The 15480-nt window shown below is 38.9% G+C and overlaps 1 protein-coding gene across 1 annotated transcript in view; it reads right to left on the bottom strand.

Moving 5' to 3' along the window:
- Nucleotides 1-14385, bottom strand: part of glceb (glucuronic acid epimerase b) — a 55938-nt gene extending 41553 nt beyond the window's left edge. Inside the window, exon 1 of the mRNA XM_026162849.2 lies at nt 14173-14385. The gene's annotated coding sequence lies outside the window, so the exon portion shown is untranslated. The remainder of the gene's footprint in view (nt 1-14172) is intronic.
- Nucleotides 14386-15480: the final 1095 nt, after the last annotated feature.

Below are 15480 nucleotides of genomic sequence, written 5' to 3'. Positions count from 1 at the left end.
TGCTCCGACGTGCTACGGTTATGAACCGATTTACGCCATGTCGCAAGTTTTGTGAGGTGCTTTTTTGATATTTAATGGATCAGATTACAATTTTTATTTCTCGCCAATATCCGATCCAGTAATATACGTCAGTATCGGACCGATACCGATACGTAATATCGGATTGGTCCATCTCTAGTACATGCATATAATTGCAGAAAGCTGGAATACATGTTTCGTTTTTTTTTTTAAGTGAAGAATTTGTGACTGGCATTTCAAATAAAAAACATTAATGGCATTTCATTTAACTACTTTAGTTCTCATATCAAAAATATCTTCAGTGACTGCTCACATTTAAAAACACAGCAAAACTGGTAGATCAGTAGTTTGGAATTTGACTAATTGGGGGTCTTATGATCTTAAGTACTGAGTCTTGATCTGAAGTATTTGGCTGCTACCTGCTACCATGTGTTCAGACATGAGGCTCCAAAAGAGCCATGAAAATATGAAACAAGCGCTGATGAAGCAGGTCCAACTAAATTCTTCTGAGACGTCTTCTGAGCTTAGTATGTCCAGCCAATCCAATAAAGACTTAACAGGTCTCTCGGCCCAAGGTCGCGCTTCCTGCCCTAAAAGAAGGAAAACTTCATTTGCAGGCCTAATCAAGCGTGAACGTCACAGGGGCATAGCGAAGGAAGGTCACGGAAGGCTAATTTTGCTCGGGGAAGATGAGACAGCTTTTGAGTCTCCCAGTTTTGCAATATTGGAGGGTGTCAAGTTGTAAAGATGGCTATTAAAACAATTAACTAAGACATTCTTTATCCACATTGGGTAGTTAGAGTGGATAGCTCTTATGAGAGTGAATGCAAAATGGTAGCCCAGGGAAATTTCACTACTCAAGCTTCATGCACTGAGCCCTTCAATTATCGAGCTGGATGGAAAAGAATTTCTCACAAATACAATTGTAGCCTTAAATTATTCTTGCACCTGCTTTGATAAGAGCCAGTGTAATGCTACACAGACTTTTGCTTGTTACTACAAGAGACAGCGCAAGAACTTGACTGTGAGGTCATTCACTCTGTCCATAAAAATCCTTTAAAAAAGAAGAATAAATTACTCGAGAATATTAAACTACTTAACCACTTTCATTATTAAAAAATAAAATGCTAATATATTTAGTTTACTACTAGGAAACATTTGGCATTTTTGCTTGAAAAATGTCTCAAACTTGTTGCAGTTTATCAGTTTTCTGCGCATAAATAGCAGACCTTAAACAAGTCAAGTATGTTCAACTCTCAATATCAATCAAATACTAACACAAACAACACTTCCTGCAGATGCTTCTTGAGCAAGAGCCAAGTGAATCACTGCTTTACGTGTTGCCAATTATTATTCAAGCCATTTTCCTCAAGCTTGTGCATTTCTTTTATAACAAAATAAGGTAAAAGAATGGGCCATTCAAACTCTGTATGACTGAGTGCACAATTAACACAAAGTTATAAAGAAAGGGGATTTTGAAAAGCACACACACACTGCCCTGGCACAAATACCACCAGCCCAGGGCAGCCTCGACAAACATGCTGTTTGTGCAGCTCGTGCCAAGTTATTTTTTCTCTGTTTGGTTTTTTTTAACCTCGGTTTCATTACAATTATTTGAACAAGTGAATGGCTGTAGTGAGTAAAAGTGAAGTGAGAAGCATTTGGACTGTTAGTATAAAACAAAAGACATTGTTAACTTTTACTGCTCAAAACACAAGCTGAGACACAACACAATGGCATTGCTATGCAGTGCCACTGGAAAGGCACTTGGAGTAAGGCAAGAGACAAGAACAATGCTACATTGCTAGTTTAAATGTGTGATTAACTCATGACTATAAAAAAAAAAAAAAAAGTGGTGGGCAGTGGGTTGTTTGGTTTGAGTATTGATAAAAGATGGGACAGAAGGCGAAGGCACAAGCACACCACACAGGATCATGAGCCAGCCAACCAGAGCAACTCGCTCCCTGTAGAGTGTTACAATTCCTTGGAAAGCCTGATTGAACCCACCATCTTTTAATCCGATCTGCATCTATAATGCTAAATTAATGTTAGACAGTTCAAAAGTAAAGTGCAGAAGATGACCAGACTGTGTCTCTTTTTCAGGCCCACTTTCTTTAGCTCTGCAGGGTGGTACTTGGTGGGACGGAGGGATAGAGCAGAAAGTGCCCAAGGGAGGGTTACGGCTCCAAAGAATGCAAATATAAGCTGTCTGCGTGTTGCCTTTGAAGCAGGCTATGGTTGGGTGTACTGTGGAGGTCACAGGGCAAAGCAACAGCGGTGTCCCACAGAGAGACTGGGCCAACCCAACCCCCTCAACCCACTGTTAAAACGAACAAAGAGCAAAGGCTACAAAAACATAAACATGAATGCTGAAGACTCACAGAAACTGTCATTGTAAAGGTGCAAGCAATTAAAAACAAAACAGTTTAACATAATTTACAGAATTTGCAACAAGGCGTTACACCAAAAAACTTGCACGCCCAAATGGCTTGCCTTTTCTAACAAGGTTCAACAAACTCATCTCAGAGCACTGATCCAGAGGGACAGAGAGCACCAAGTGGCTTCACTGCTCAAGTGTAACTATGGCAAAGCAGTAAAAGGATGAATCTCAGTGCTGTCAGGTGGAGATCAGTCCCTGGCACTTCCGCAACAGTAAACTATGACAGGTAGGGGTCCACTGTGCAGCCTGCCGAGTCTCTTGGCCTGATCACTGCAAGAATTTGTGACTGATTGCTTAATCTGACTGTGCTGATCTGAAAATTGGAGATTATTACATACAATCATATAATCAGGGGGGCTTTCTTTCAACTTTATTGCGCTGAATACCCAAACATGAACTGCACAAAAGAGACAAATGATCCTCCACCTTCCAGCGTGCAATCATCAGTCAGCCGCTTATCAGAGGATTGGATCCCAGTGACGAGGGTAGATTTTACACGTTAGGGATTAGAGTTTTGGAAGCATCAACCATGCATCCAGCACAGAGAAGACCTTTTTGTGTTAGCCCATTATTAAACACTGTGGGAAAACCCAGCTTTGCTTGCATTGGAGACAAAAATCCCAGCGGGAGATAGTAGCTAGAGCAGCAGGAAAGACCCTTTTAGACATGTGCTCCTTGCCATTATTCTGACTGCATATAAACCTCAGCTTTAAAGCCTTTTCTATGAAGGTAATGATGGTGAGCTTACTACACAGTTCTTACACACTTTAACAGCACAGTTTCATGACTATTCTTTAACTATGTCATAGCATGCAAGATTTCCTGACAACACATTCTGAAGTATCTGTAAATGTCAGCAAATAAAACGACCCTCTTCTCCCTTTTCAGGGTAGAAATCATGGTCCACATTCATGATACACATTTATATTTCTAGCTCCTTAGATTAAAATCGAGCTCTTTATTTAATCCTGCTATCTTGGTGAATCCTGGTATTGCAGCTCCACTGAGCATGACTTTTTTCCTCCATTAATGCCATACAAGTTTAGATCACAATCATCATAGTAAGCTGATTAAACTGATTATGGCTAAAATTATTATAATTTTGATCAATACAGAGATCATGATAATCTGTCACAATTGTGATTAACTGATTTTAAATTAAAAAATATATATTTTTATTGCACTCACACAGAACTCTGCTTTCACATTTGTACAAATCTCTGCATCAAAATAAAATATAATTAAAAAGAAAAACAAATTTAAATCAACAGGGCACCACTTTCCCCTTTACACTATGTTACATTCCTGTAATTTCATCTTTATAAAATAATCTTGACCCAAGCGCATCTCCTAAAAGCAAAATGCAAATTCTTCATTTCCTCCATTTATTGTGCATGAATGAAGGATCTGAATAACACTGGCAGCAAAGTACTCAACAGCCATGACACCCCTCTCCGTTTCCTGTGCGTTGTTTTACATACGGCACAGGTATTTCCACTCTGGAACAGAAACAGTACAAGATGACGACCCCCTTTTGTTTAGTACGCTGACAGTCTTCCTGAAGCTCTTTAAGTTAAGTGAAAACACATCTTTGGCCAAATGAAATGTGTCTGTTTTGGTGATTTCAGTGCATCTTTGCGTGAGCTCAATGTGGATATGAAATGTTGGGACAATTCATCTTAGCAATCATTCTATTGTTTTTCTTGGACTTCATGAATTAATTATATTACAGTTTGAAATGTGGTTTTTTTTGTGGATGATGAGTTATTTATGCTTCTTTGCAGCGAGGACACAGCTCTACAGCACTCTTTGCATACGATTTACTCCTGATTAACATACCTTGTGCTACGTCTAATGCATTTCCAAACAACAGATCGAACGTCATGAAACGATCTGTTCACCTTGTGCTGTGCCAAAAATGAATTTTGTTCCATAAATGTGTCTTTTATTGTAGTGTTACTCTTCCAGAGAAGTCTGTGGAACTTAAAGATGCATGATGCAAGTAACAGCTAGGTATGGATATGCAGACACGCAGTCAGGTGGGACCACTTGATTTCCTTTTGCCTTGTGTTCGACTGGTGGAGCCTGCATTTTTAGTATCACATGATCATGTTCATTTAACTGGGAAACCAAAACCATGACCAAGATTAAAATGTGATTAACTGTGCAGGCCTAACCTAACCTATACTACCGGTAATTAGCTACCTTTAGTGACCAAAGTCACTAAAGGTAGCTAATTATTTCTGTTTCTGGACATAGCACCTGATGGCAGATGGCAAGAAAACACGGCTAGTGATGAAGACGAGAGTCTGTCTGTGCAGAGCTGCAATATGGGAAAGGCTTCTTGATCATGGCTAGCTGGCCATATTTGATATGTCAAACCTTTTTACTTCCACAATTTACCAATTGTCTATCCTGGAATCAATCCATACCCATGAAGCCAGACATTTTTAAATCTGCATTTCCATGGTCCACATCTCGGGCTACAACTCACATTGAAGTCTGACACACAAGACTACTTAATGTCAAGACAAACAATTAATCTCCACAAAAAGTTATGACTAGTATAAAAATATATAAATATATAATCACTTATACTACTTAAATGCAAATTTCCATGACTTTTTCAGCAATTTATGTTTTTTGAAACAACTATAGTCTGAGTCAAAACTCCATGCAGTTACCTTAACAGATAGACATGTAGATCACAACTACACAAGGCTCATATGTTAGTGGGTGGCTGTGGCTCAGTATTTAAAGGGGGTCATACACTAATCAGGAAGGTCAGCGGTTCGAGCCCCAGCAACTGCTGTAGATATATCCAGTGGTGTGTGGGTAGAACCTGTATGCACAGAATAAAGTGCTATGTGAATGGGTGAATATGGCTTGAGATGTGAAGTGCTTTGAATGGTCAATAAACACCACAGAAGCATGCTATAAATACTTAAATTTTTTAAGTTGCTAGGCTTAAAAGACAGGACTGTTCTGGAGACAAGTTATCTCACCAACTCAGTTTTTAATTTGCAAAAGAAAAAAAAAAAAAAGAAAAAAAAGCACTGCACAAACACTGATTTTACTGGCAATTATAGAGAATTAAATGTTCAAAGTGTGGCTGCACTTCACTAGAGGCTATGCTAACAATGATAGTTGCCATAAGCATAAGAAGTCTTTTATACATGTGGCAAATATTTCCCCATCTGCGCTGGCTTTCCCCATCACTTGTGTTTCTGACAGAAACCATGAGAAACGTGTAAGAGTGACTCATCACACTGACTGTTGCTATAATCAAGCCAAAAGAACAAAAAATTACAATGCCTTGCCATGCTGTAGGGAGGACTTGTGTGGAAGTCTGAAATCAAATGTTGCTCAGACAGCAGAGATTTCTGAAGAAATGCCACACAACCAGCTCTAAATAGTCAGGTTAATGACTGTTATACAGTTAAACACCTAAATATTACATGGATGTGTGGTCTGCGTGAGCTGCATATTTGATGGAAAAATATCACCTTAACACCACACATGCTACAGAGAACTGAATTATTGCTGTTAAGCAGAGCAAGGAATTTTAACAGAGTTTTCCTAACATCTTAAGTTTTATTTTGCTTACACTATTTTGCGCAGAGAAACAAAATTTCACAAAAACCAAAAACTACCAGAGTCAAACTCATAAGCTAATGCTAACAGTCATTCGCGTATCCTTGTTGCTGGATAACAGCCTGCAGTCATCTATTGTAGTTTTTAACAAGTCCTACACACGTCTCATGAGCATTTGCTGCCCATTCAAATCTCTAGCTCCTCCGGATTCGATGGTCTGGCATGGACCTTAGTCTATAGTTCACCTCAAAGATTTTTAATGGGATTCAAATAAGGGTTTTGACAGTCTAGTCAATAACATTTCCTTTGGTCTTCTTGACGTAGTTCTTGACCAGGGCTGACACATGTTTGGGGTTTATGTCGTGTTGGAAGACAAAGTAACAACACAGACCCAGTTTTGTTACTATTTGTGGTTCTCTTTCAAAATCTCACATATCCTTCTTTATTGATTTATTCCTTTCACCTTGACGAGATTCCCAGTTCCAGATGCACTGAAGCACCTCCATATCATAATACTCCCTCCACCATGTTTTACTTTGGGGCCGATGTTCTTTGGATAGTGCACCGCTCCCTTTTTTCCCCTTCAAACATAAGCAGCCTTTCTTTGGGAAAACAGCTCTAGTAGCATCTCATCTGACCAAAGGATGAGCTTCCAGTATGCATAATCTTTCTCCAGGTTGCCCTCAGTATACTTCATTCAGGGTTGAAGGTGTCTCTTCTTGCAGAAGTAGAGTTTTTCTTGGTATGCAACCTCACAGTACATTCCTTTGTAGGATTTTTTGTAACCGTCTTCTTTGAGACTACAACTCCTGTTTGCCGAAGTCTTTCACTCACGTCTTGGCAGTTGTTCTGGTCTCTTTAGACACATCTCTCATTAGTTTTCTCTCCAGAGTATTTGAAATCATTCCTTTCATACCTCAGCCAGGCTTGTTCTGTACTGTGTGGCTTAATTTGAATTTCTTGAGGATACTTCTATCTCTCCAGTTCTTGACATTTTGAAATGATGTGATAACTTTGTATATCTATCTCCTGCTTCGTGAGCATCAACAATTGTTTTTTCTCAAGTCTAAACTGATTTCTTTTGTTTCCACCATGATGCCTTCTCAAGTGACAGCTCAAGTTTTTTACTGTGTGTAAATTGAAAGATAACCCCCAGTTTTAGTTTTAACTTGATATTGTGTGCAAAGACTAATAAATTATGCTTTGTGTTAAAAAAAATAAATAAAAATCAGCGCTCTGTTAAAATAAAGAAAGAAATTTGACAGAAACTAGAAATTTTGGAGTGGAGATGAAGAAAAAGCTGCTTGGACCTTTGAATCCAGCCCTCTTTCCTCACTCACCACACCGGCACATATCACACGCATGTTTCTCTAGAGCAACTGCCTGGAAATGCCCACCATCACGGCTGTTTTTGAACAATATCTAATCTCCACAACCCTCCCCCTTCTGTATGACTCACAACTATAAACACTTGATTTTCAATGAGGCTGGACCACATGTCCTAATAACAAGTTCTGGGAGATACTACCCAGCCTTTAGATCTTAGCTGCTGTTGTCTTTCGTAGAGATAGACATGCCTGGACTTGAACTAGTAAAATAATGTGGAATTTTATTTATTTACATGCAACAGCAAAATACAAACAGCAGATAGATCGAACACAAGTAGTCTCAGATTGGTCTCAATTTTAAGCATAATAAGCATCATAGATATCTGGTTTCCACTTTACTCCCTCTCTGTGAAACCCCTACCACAAAAAAAAAAAGAATGACAAATGAGTAGAGTTCAGTGTAAAACATTGTTATCATTTAACAGCTTTCTGCACTTTTCTACTTCAGCCACAAGGACACTTGACAGTTCCAGGCAGTGTGGTAAAATGTGCTGATTAAGGGCACTCATCAGAGAAGAGATCGAAATGGCTGTGGAAGGACAGACGTCAACAATAAATCAAAGCACAATGACATAAAATTGCAGGGTACCGAATTCAGCAGATAGCCCTAGACGGGACACTGTGTTTAATATTTACTGGAGACAAGGGACTAAATGGTGGAATGTGGGTTCAACAAAGAGTTCAGAAAGAATTTGTTGCAAGTGCAGTAGATTAGCATATGAACAACAGCTCTGGTGTTCTGTGGGCTGGGTGAGTAGGCTCTGTCAGAGGACACCAGAAACTGGAGAAAATGCAAACATGCTAAGAGATCAGAGGGTGCATGCATATCTGAATATTTTAGTGGAAAAGTGGATAAAACACAATCATGCTGGAGGAGTGACTTATGAGAAGGTGCATTTTGCGTCACATCAAGAAAAAGCAATAATGCATCTAAGTCAGCCAGGTAAAGCTGTCTGATCAACACAAGCGACTAAAGGATTATTTTGAAAGTGCTTCATGGATTTTAACCCTTTAAAGCCGGTTGGAGCAGGCACGCTCTGTTTTGCGTAACTATATTTAAATCCCGGTAGAACCAGAACCACATAAGCTAGCGCAATAATTTTTTTGCATATGAAACCAGATGAGTTGTACTTACATCTTATGCCATCAGCTTGTCCTAGGTCACGGTTTTCTTCCACATAAAGCTTTGCAAAAATTGCATAAAAAGCGCTTGCAGGAACAAAAACATATTCCAGAAACGGGCTTTGCCGATCCGATCAGTTGTTCGGAACACTTCCTACATTGAAATAGACGTCAGTGCGAACTATCGCATGTCCGCCATTACCTCCACAAAACCGGAAGTGACGTCATTTTCGCGGAAAATAAAATTTTTTACTTGTAGGCCTTATAAGCCTTTACTGGTGTTTTTATAAGTCCTGTTTGACTCTATACTTTTCTGAATAGTTTCTAGGATGCTTAGAACTCAAATTGCACTGCTTTAAATAGTTTATTTTGATGCACGTGCTGTTTTCTCTGCAAATTTGCATTATAGGATTGTTTTTCGATTTTTCTGCAGTATATAAAAATTGGTGTATCTCAAAAATAAAACCATGAAGACACTCAAAATAAATTTCCTGTTGTTGTAAACTATTTTTTGCAACTTTTTTGTATTTAAAGTTTTGAGAGATAAACCTCTTAAATTTCTCTAAGTAGAAATATATGTTAACAAAAAAAACGTAGTTTTCTTTTGTAGTTTATTGCACTTTTTGCAATTTATGTAGTTACTATGGACTTAATGCATACATATTATTAAAATTTGGGCTATAATGGTTGTATTGATGTATAGCACCTTGAAATGCTCCCAAAAATGGCTCCACAGCATGTAAAAATATAAAGTAAGCTCTGGCGGACTTGGTTCTATGGTAGGTCATAAAGGGTTAAATAATTACATTGTAAATTTCATTCACAGTGATCACATATTTGCACAAATATTAGTATATACACCATCTCCTGTCTTCTATAGGATTTTTTTTTAAATCAGCTCTCTGTTCTGATTGGCTGACTGTAATCAGCACATTGGCAGTTTCTGCCAGCGTTACTGCAATCTGCCACAGCTCAAAAATAGTATGAATTCACGCTCCACGGAATATGGTTTTATTTCTTTAACCATGTAGGCACATTTCTATACACCCTCGCTGGCTTTTAAACAACAATATACAAACTACTTCTTTTCTATTAATTGGCACCATTTCACATTTGTTTGTTTGCTTACTCCCACCAGCTGGCTGGCACAGACTGAGGCACCGTTAACGTTTAAGCAGCTTTAGTCACTAAATGAGTTTTCATGCATATGCAGCAGCCCTGAAGTTTTCCAGATATCACCCAGAGGTGTACATAAGAACCAAAATGTCTGAATCAGTCAGACTGGACACTAAACACACTTTTAACCCTGCCAGCTTCTGATTGCAGAGTGTGTGTAACGGAGCCTAATAGTGCAGGCAACTATCCAAAAACTTCACAGTGAATCAGTGGGATTCATGTGTTGTACATCCTCGATGCCCCACCAAAGAACCACTGTAATCCAAATGCTCAATTTCCATTCATGAGATTGTGTCTGAGAATAATCTCTTGACACTATCCGGAATTCATGTGGAAAAACTGCCTTTGTAGAAAACATCTATAATTCGGAATAAGCAAGCTTTAATTTCTGTTGAAAATGTACCAACACTAATACTGCTTTACTGTATGTAAAATCAGAGCACCAAGTGGAACCACGTAGCCCCCAAGCTTTAGAAGGGGATGAATGTCAATTGGCAAAGATGACAGAATAGCTGCCACAATAAGGTGATAAAGTTTCTGGATAACTGCACAACGTATTTCAGTTTAGGTTTGAACTATAACTTTGCATTTTCAGGGGCTTCCACTGCATCTGTGTCATGTCAACATTTTCATTGACAGAACTGAAAGTGCACTCAAATCAACAACAACATAAAGGATAAATTTTTACTATGATGAATTTCCTGCTTCTGCAAATGCTTTTAAATGGATTTCCAGCATCTCATTTTTATGTGGCGTCCACACTTTACATTTACTGACTGAAAAAAAGAAGATAAGTCCTCTATGTAGACATTTCAACAAAGTATGAAATTCAAAGATTTTTAACCCATATAAAATGGGTAAGGGCATTCATCACTGAACATGAGCTGCAAATACGGCTGTGCGATATGACAAAATATATCGGATGACAAAATTAAAACATCTATTGTTTGTTTCGTAGTGTTGCAGAATACACCGTTTACTGCAATATTTTTTCATCATTTGGATGGTCACCACGTGGATGCAGCAACAGAGTATAAAAGTATGGCCAGTGATGATGAGGCAGAACCAGGTAGCTCCAAACAGAAGGACCAGTCAAATCGAGGACCTTTCTCCCAAACGAGCAGCTACCTCTGTAGCATGGACAAGGTTTGGTTATGAAAACTCTGACACGGACCAGAAAACTGTGCTATGCAAACTATGCCGCAAACCGGTCCCCAACCTGTTCTACCACAAACACAACAATCACGTGAAAGAGTATGGACAGAGTTTATGGATGAGAAGCAAAAAAGAGCCACCAGGTGCTCAAAATAAACCTTACACTCAAACGTTAGAACAAGCTTTTCCCTCCAGCACGCCGTGTAATAAGCACTCTCAAAGAAAATGACAGCCATTACAACTTCTATCTAAAATATAAGAAAAAAATCAACTCCAGGTACACAACACCCAGCTGAAAACACTTCACACAAGTCTAGTTGCCCAGAATTGTGATATATCTCGTTATCGGGATGAGAAATGTCTTATGTCGGGATATGAGATTATGGTCATATCGCGCAGCCCTAGTTGCAAATCTATCGTGTAAAAAAAGAAAAATCGTGCCACACAAATGTCCTCTGATGTGTTCACAACCTCAAACAAACAAACAACACTCATGGGAATAAACACAGTATAGGGGCCATCGATCTAAATGTAAATCAGGTTGTATGCCATAAGTCTGGTTAACATTTAGATAAGTGGATTTTAATTTCCTTTAGAGAAAAATCCTCATTTTCACACAAATGAATCGATATGCAGTATGACTGCATGCTAGATCAATAAGACTAAAGCTAGAGCCATAAATATACTGGCAGGATTTAGTTTAGGAATGATAGTATTGCTGTGTACAACGGAGAATATACAACAGGGTGCAGAGTATACTAGAGAGTTACCTTCACTTTCAGAGGAATAACCACAAGTGACCAGTAATAACAGAGTTTTAAATAGCTATCTACCCCTCCTCCAACAATTACAAAAAAAATGTACAAATCAATATGCATTTTTATTAATTTCTGAAGACAGTAGGTCTCCTTAATATTCATTCTTAATGGATGTGCCATCAGCTCCTATTATTTGTGCCAGGATTCACTTTAAACTGCTTGCAAAGTCGTACTCCCTGCTAACAAGTGACAACTGGTAGTACGAATTCAGTGTCAAACACACATGAGCTAAAACATTATGACATCTCACAGGTGAAGAGAATAATTCTGATTGTTTCAACGCAATAGCGCATGTCAAGGTCTGTGACATGCTAGGCATTAAGTGATCAATTAATCCAGTAGGCCTTGAGAGGCATAACCAGTGACAACTGAAAAGAACCTCCCGGCAGTAGTTCAAGGAGGGATAAATAACCTACACAGTCTGAACCGCTGCAGCTCTCTCTGTAATACTTAAAAACAATGTCCTGCTGTCTCATCACCAAATACCAAATGATGATTTCAAAGATCTTACACTTAGTCTACGCCTAGGTAGCTCAAACTGCTTTGTCAACACAGGACTGACCATGATCATATTTGGAGTGTTGGTTCATAATTCTACACAGTGACCCGGGAGCAGAGAGCAGTACGGCATGAACAAAACACACATGACAACTGCTGTTTCACTTACGATTTTCTCAGAAACATCCTTTTTTGAGTCTACTAAACATCAGTCCCTATTCTAACACTTAGAGTGCAGAAAACTGTTCAAAGTGGAGTAGACTGGTATTGGCTGGCTCTTTCTCGGCATCATATCAAACAGAAAGGAAGAGACACACCCAAAGTGGGCAGAGATTTTTAGTAGGAGATCCTGAATACTGGCACGCACTTGCATAAACACATGCAGTACACCATGTAGGCAGAGTCTGCACACCATTTAAAGAGGCAGCTGGTGCATATGCCAGATTCCATGCTCAGTTCAACAGGCATATGTGCCTTTCTTGACCATATCATGCAAACACAACAGACTAAGTCTTAATGCTAAGCAACAATGCAACCACCATTTAATAAATAAATGCATCTTAAAATTTACTTATTTAAAAATTTTCCTGAACAACCAGACATTTATTACAGGAATAACCGTTCCTCTGGGCAATCACAAAAAACATTTAAAATACAAAAACAAAATATAAGAGATTCTCCTTCCATCCCCTTCATCATTCCGGGATACATGACTAGCACGTCAAGGAGAAAAACAGGCACACCCAGGGTCTTACATATAACACGGTCACTGCTATATTACAGCTTATTTTATGTTAGTGTGTTTGGTTTTACAATGAATGTGTACTTTGTAGAGCCTGTAGAGCCTGGCCAAACCTATAAATTTGGTGACAATGATCTCAAAATCAGCACAGATGAAAATAATGCCCATATAGAAATGTTTTAAGAGTTACATTTTAAAACTGTGGCCAAATAATCTGCAGACCTTTTTCCTTTCCTCCGACAGCTTTATCTGGCTCGTAATTTTTCTTGCCTGGAGTAAACACATTTGTAAGAGTATGTAGAAAAACCAACAACATGAACATATCAGTTCCCTAAAATCACCCCATGCCATTTAAAGAAGATCCATAACAAAGGCACACAGTTAACAGCTGTGTAGTTACCACAGCAGAGAGCTCAGGCTGCTTAAGTTCAATCTCTGATTATTCTCTACTCCTCAAAAGGCTTTTTACACATAGCTGGTTTTTTATCTTTAGTGTACAACAAACTCACAGCTAGAGGTATGTGTGGAGTAAAATCATCTCTGTAGATAAGTTTGTGCACAAAAAGATACCTTCCTTTGAACCTTAAGAGGTACTAGCATTAAAAGTCGCTATTCTGTTGCAAAGACTTGTGGGTTTAAAATTATTCAAGGTACTATAAACCAAGAGCAGAACTGTCGCTTTAAGTATCAATGCCTGCAGGTTAGCTAACCGGTGAACAAGTTAAGTTTGTCAGTTTCATTCACAAAAAGCTTGCCATGGCTCCCTCGCCTCGCCACCTCACCACCGCCTCATCGACAGGACAGTAACCCAGAACTGTGTTGAGTTGGCAAGCGAATTAGCCAGCTAGCTAGTGAGCAAGCCAAGTCACTTTATACTAAGCAGATGTATCGTTAGCATACAAGCTAACAGGGATATCCATTCCAGAGACAGAGTCGACAGTGAGCTTTGAAGTTGCTGCTTGCCCCCCCCCCCCCCACACACACACTCTGGTTCCGTTAACACACGCCGACCAGCTGGAGGCTTTCTTCATGACTTATCGACAAAGTGCTTTACGAGGATAACTTAAAATGTGACAGAAGAGGACGCGAAGACTGGTGGGGGGGGGGGGGGTTAAATGTTGCTTTGCTGGTGTAAAACTCAACTGTGAAAATATCAGCTAGCCCTGTATATGAGTGTCTGGACAGCGGGAGCCAACAGGACAATAAAGGTAGCAACCTTACCTGGAGGATGAAAGGTGTCGTGCAAAGTCGGAGTTTGGCCAGACACGTCAGTAGCTTCTTTTCGCTTTGTCGGTCAGTTTAAAAGACTCCTGCTTTACCTTTGGCTGGATCACGGTCAACCAAAGATACTGCCTGACTCTGCTGCCTCCCAGCCACAACAGCGACTGAATACAGTTCAGCGTCTGCTTCTCACTGGGAAGAATCCTTGGCATCGCGAGATAGGGCGAGAACTCGGGGGTGTCTACGGACCAATCACAGTAGCCGGCTGGAGCGAAGCGTTTGTTTTTGTTAGGGTTTGTGTGAAAGTCTGAGAGACAGTCTGCTTCTCTATCAAATAAAATAAAATAAAATAAAATAAAATAAAATAAAATAAAATAAAATAAAATAAAATAAAATAAAATAAGCATTTTTATTTTTCTAAAGTTAATATACCTTTTAACTAACTTGAAACCCATTTTACATATTATTATTATTAATATTATTGTTATTATTATTAGCATTATTATTAGTATTATTAATGCAACTAACATTAGGCAAATCATTTTTTTAAAACTACCTGAAATAAAATACTAAAACAAGAACATAAGTGACCAAGTGATTATTATTATTAAGGCAACACTGCATTAATCAAAAGCCTAACTGCTACAATCTGCACATACCTCTGCCTCAAGAAAAATGTGGAGAACTGCATCAGTTGATAGCTAAAACAGCCTCAGGTTGCCTATAAGGTGTGTGCAATGCAGAGAAAGGACACAAGAATTATAAAGCAACTGTTCTACATAATGTAAATGACGGAGGCAGAATGCACTGCAGTATTTTTGACTAGAATGAAGAAACACTGATGAAATTCTCAGATGTGTTACATTAGATGAGATTATTTAAGTTTTCTTAGACCTCTAATATCTTTTACAAGAGACTGCATGAGGGTATTTCAGTAAAGCATTAAATAAATGAGAAATCCAGTCATCTTCACTATATCCCATGTCTTATGAAGTACAACGTGAGAAAGAATAAAAGAAGATGATATCATCATAGGCAAAAGGAACCCAGAGTGCAGCACATGCATGATGCAAGACTGCACCACTCTCTGATGGGGGAAAAAAAAACAACATCTGAGCATTCTCACATTTTCTCTGTGAGTGTCGCATATCCCCGCAGTTAACTTAACGGGCACTAATGCAGTCTCAGTAGCTTTAGCTGTCCTAGTTGTGGATGCTCATTAAAATCAGGTATAGATTCTCCAGTCCACTGGTGCTTAATAGTTTAGTGGACTCAGAGGAATCCAGATTTCTTTTATTTTAAATTCTT

The sequence above is a fragment of the Astatotilapia calliptera genome, chromosome 1 (assembly GCF_964374335.1).
Source record: "Astatotilapia calliptera chromosome 1, fAstCal68.1, whole genome shotgun sequence".
Lineage (NCBI taxonomy): Eukaryota > Metazoa > Chordata > Actinopteri > Cichliformes > Cichlidae > Astatotilapia > Astatotilapia calliptera.
Note: the sequence above shows the minus strand (reverse complement) of the source record. Positions and strands in the feature narration are given on the sequence as shown.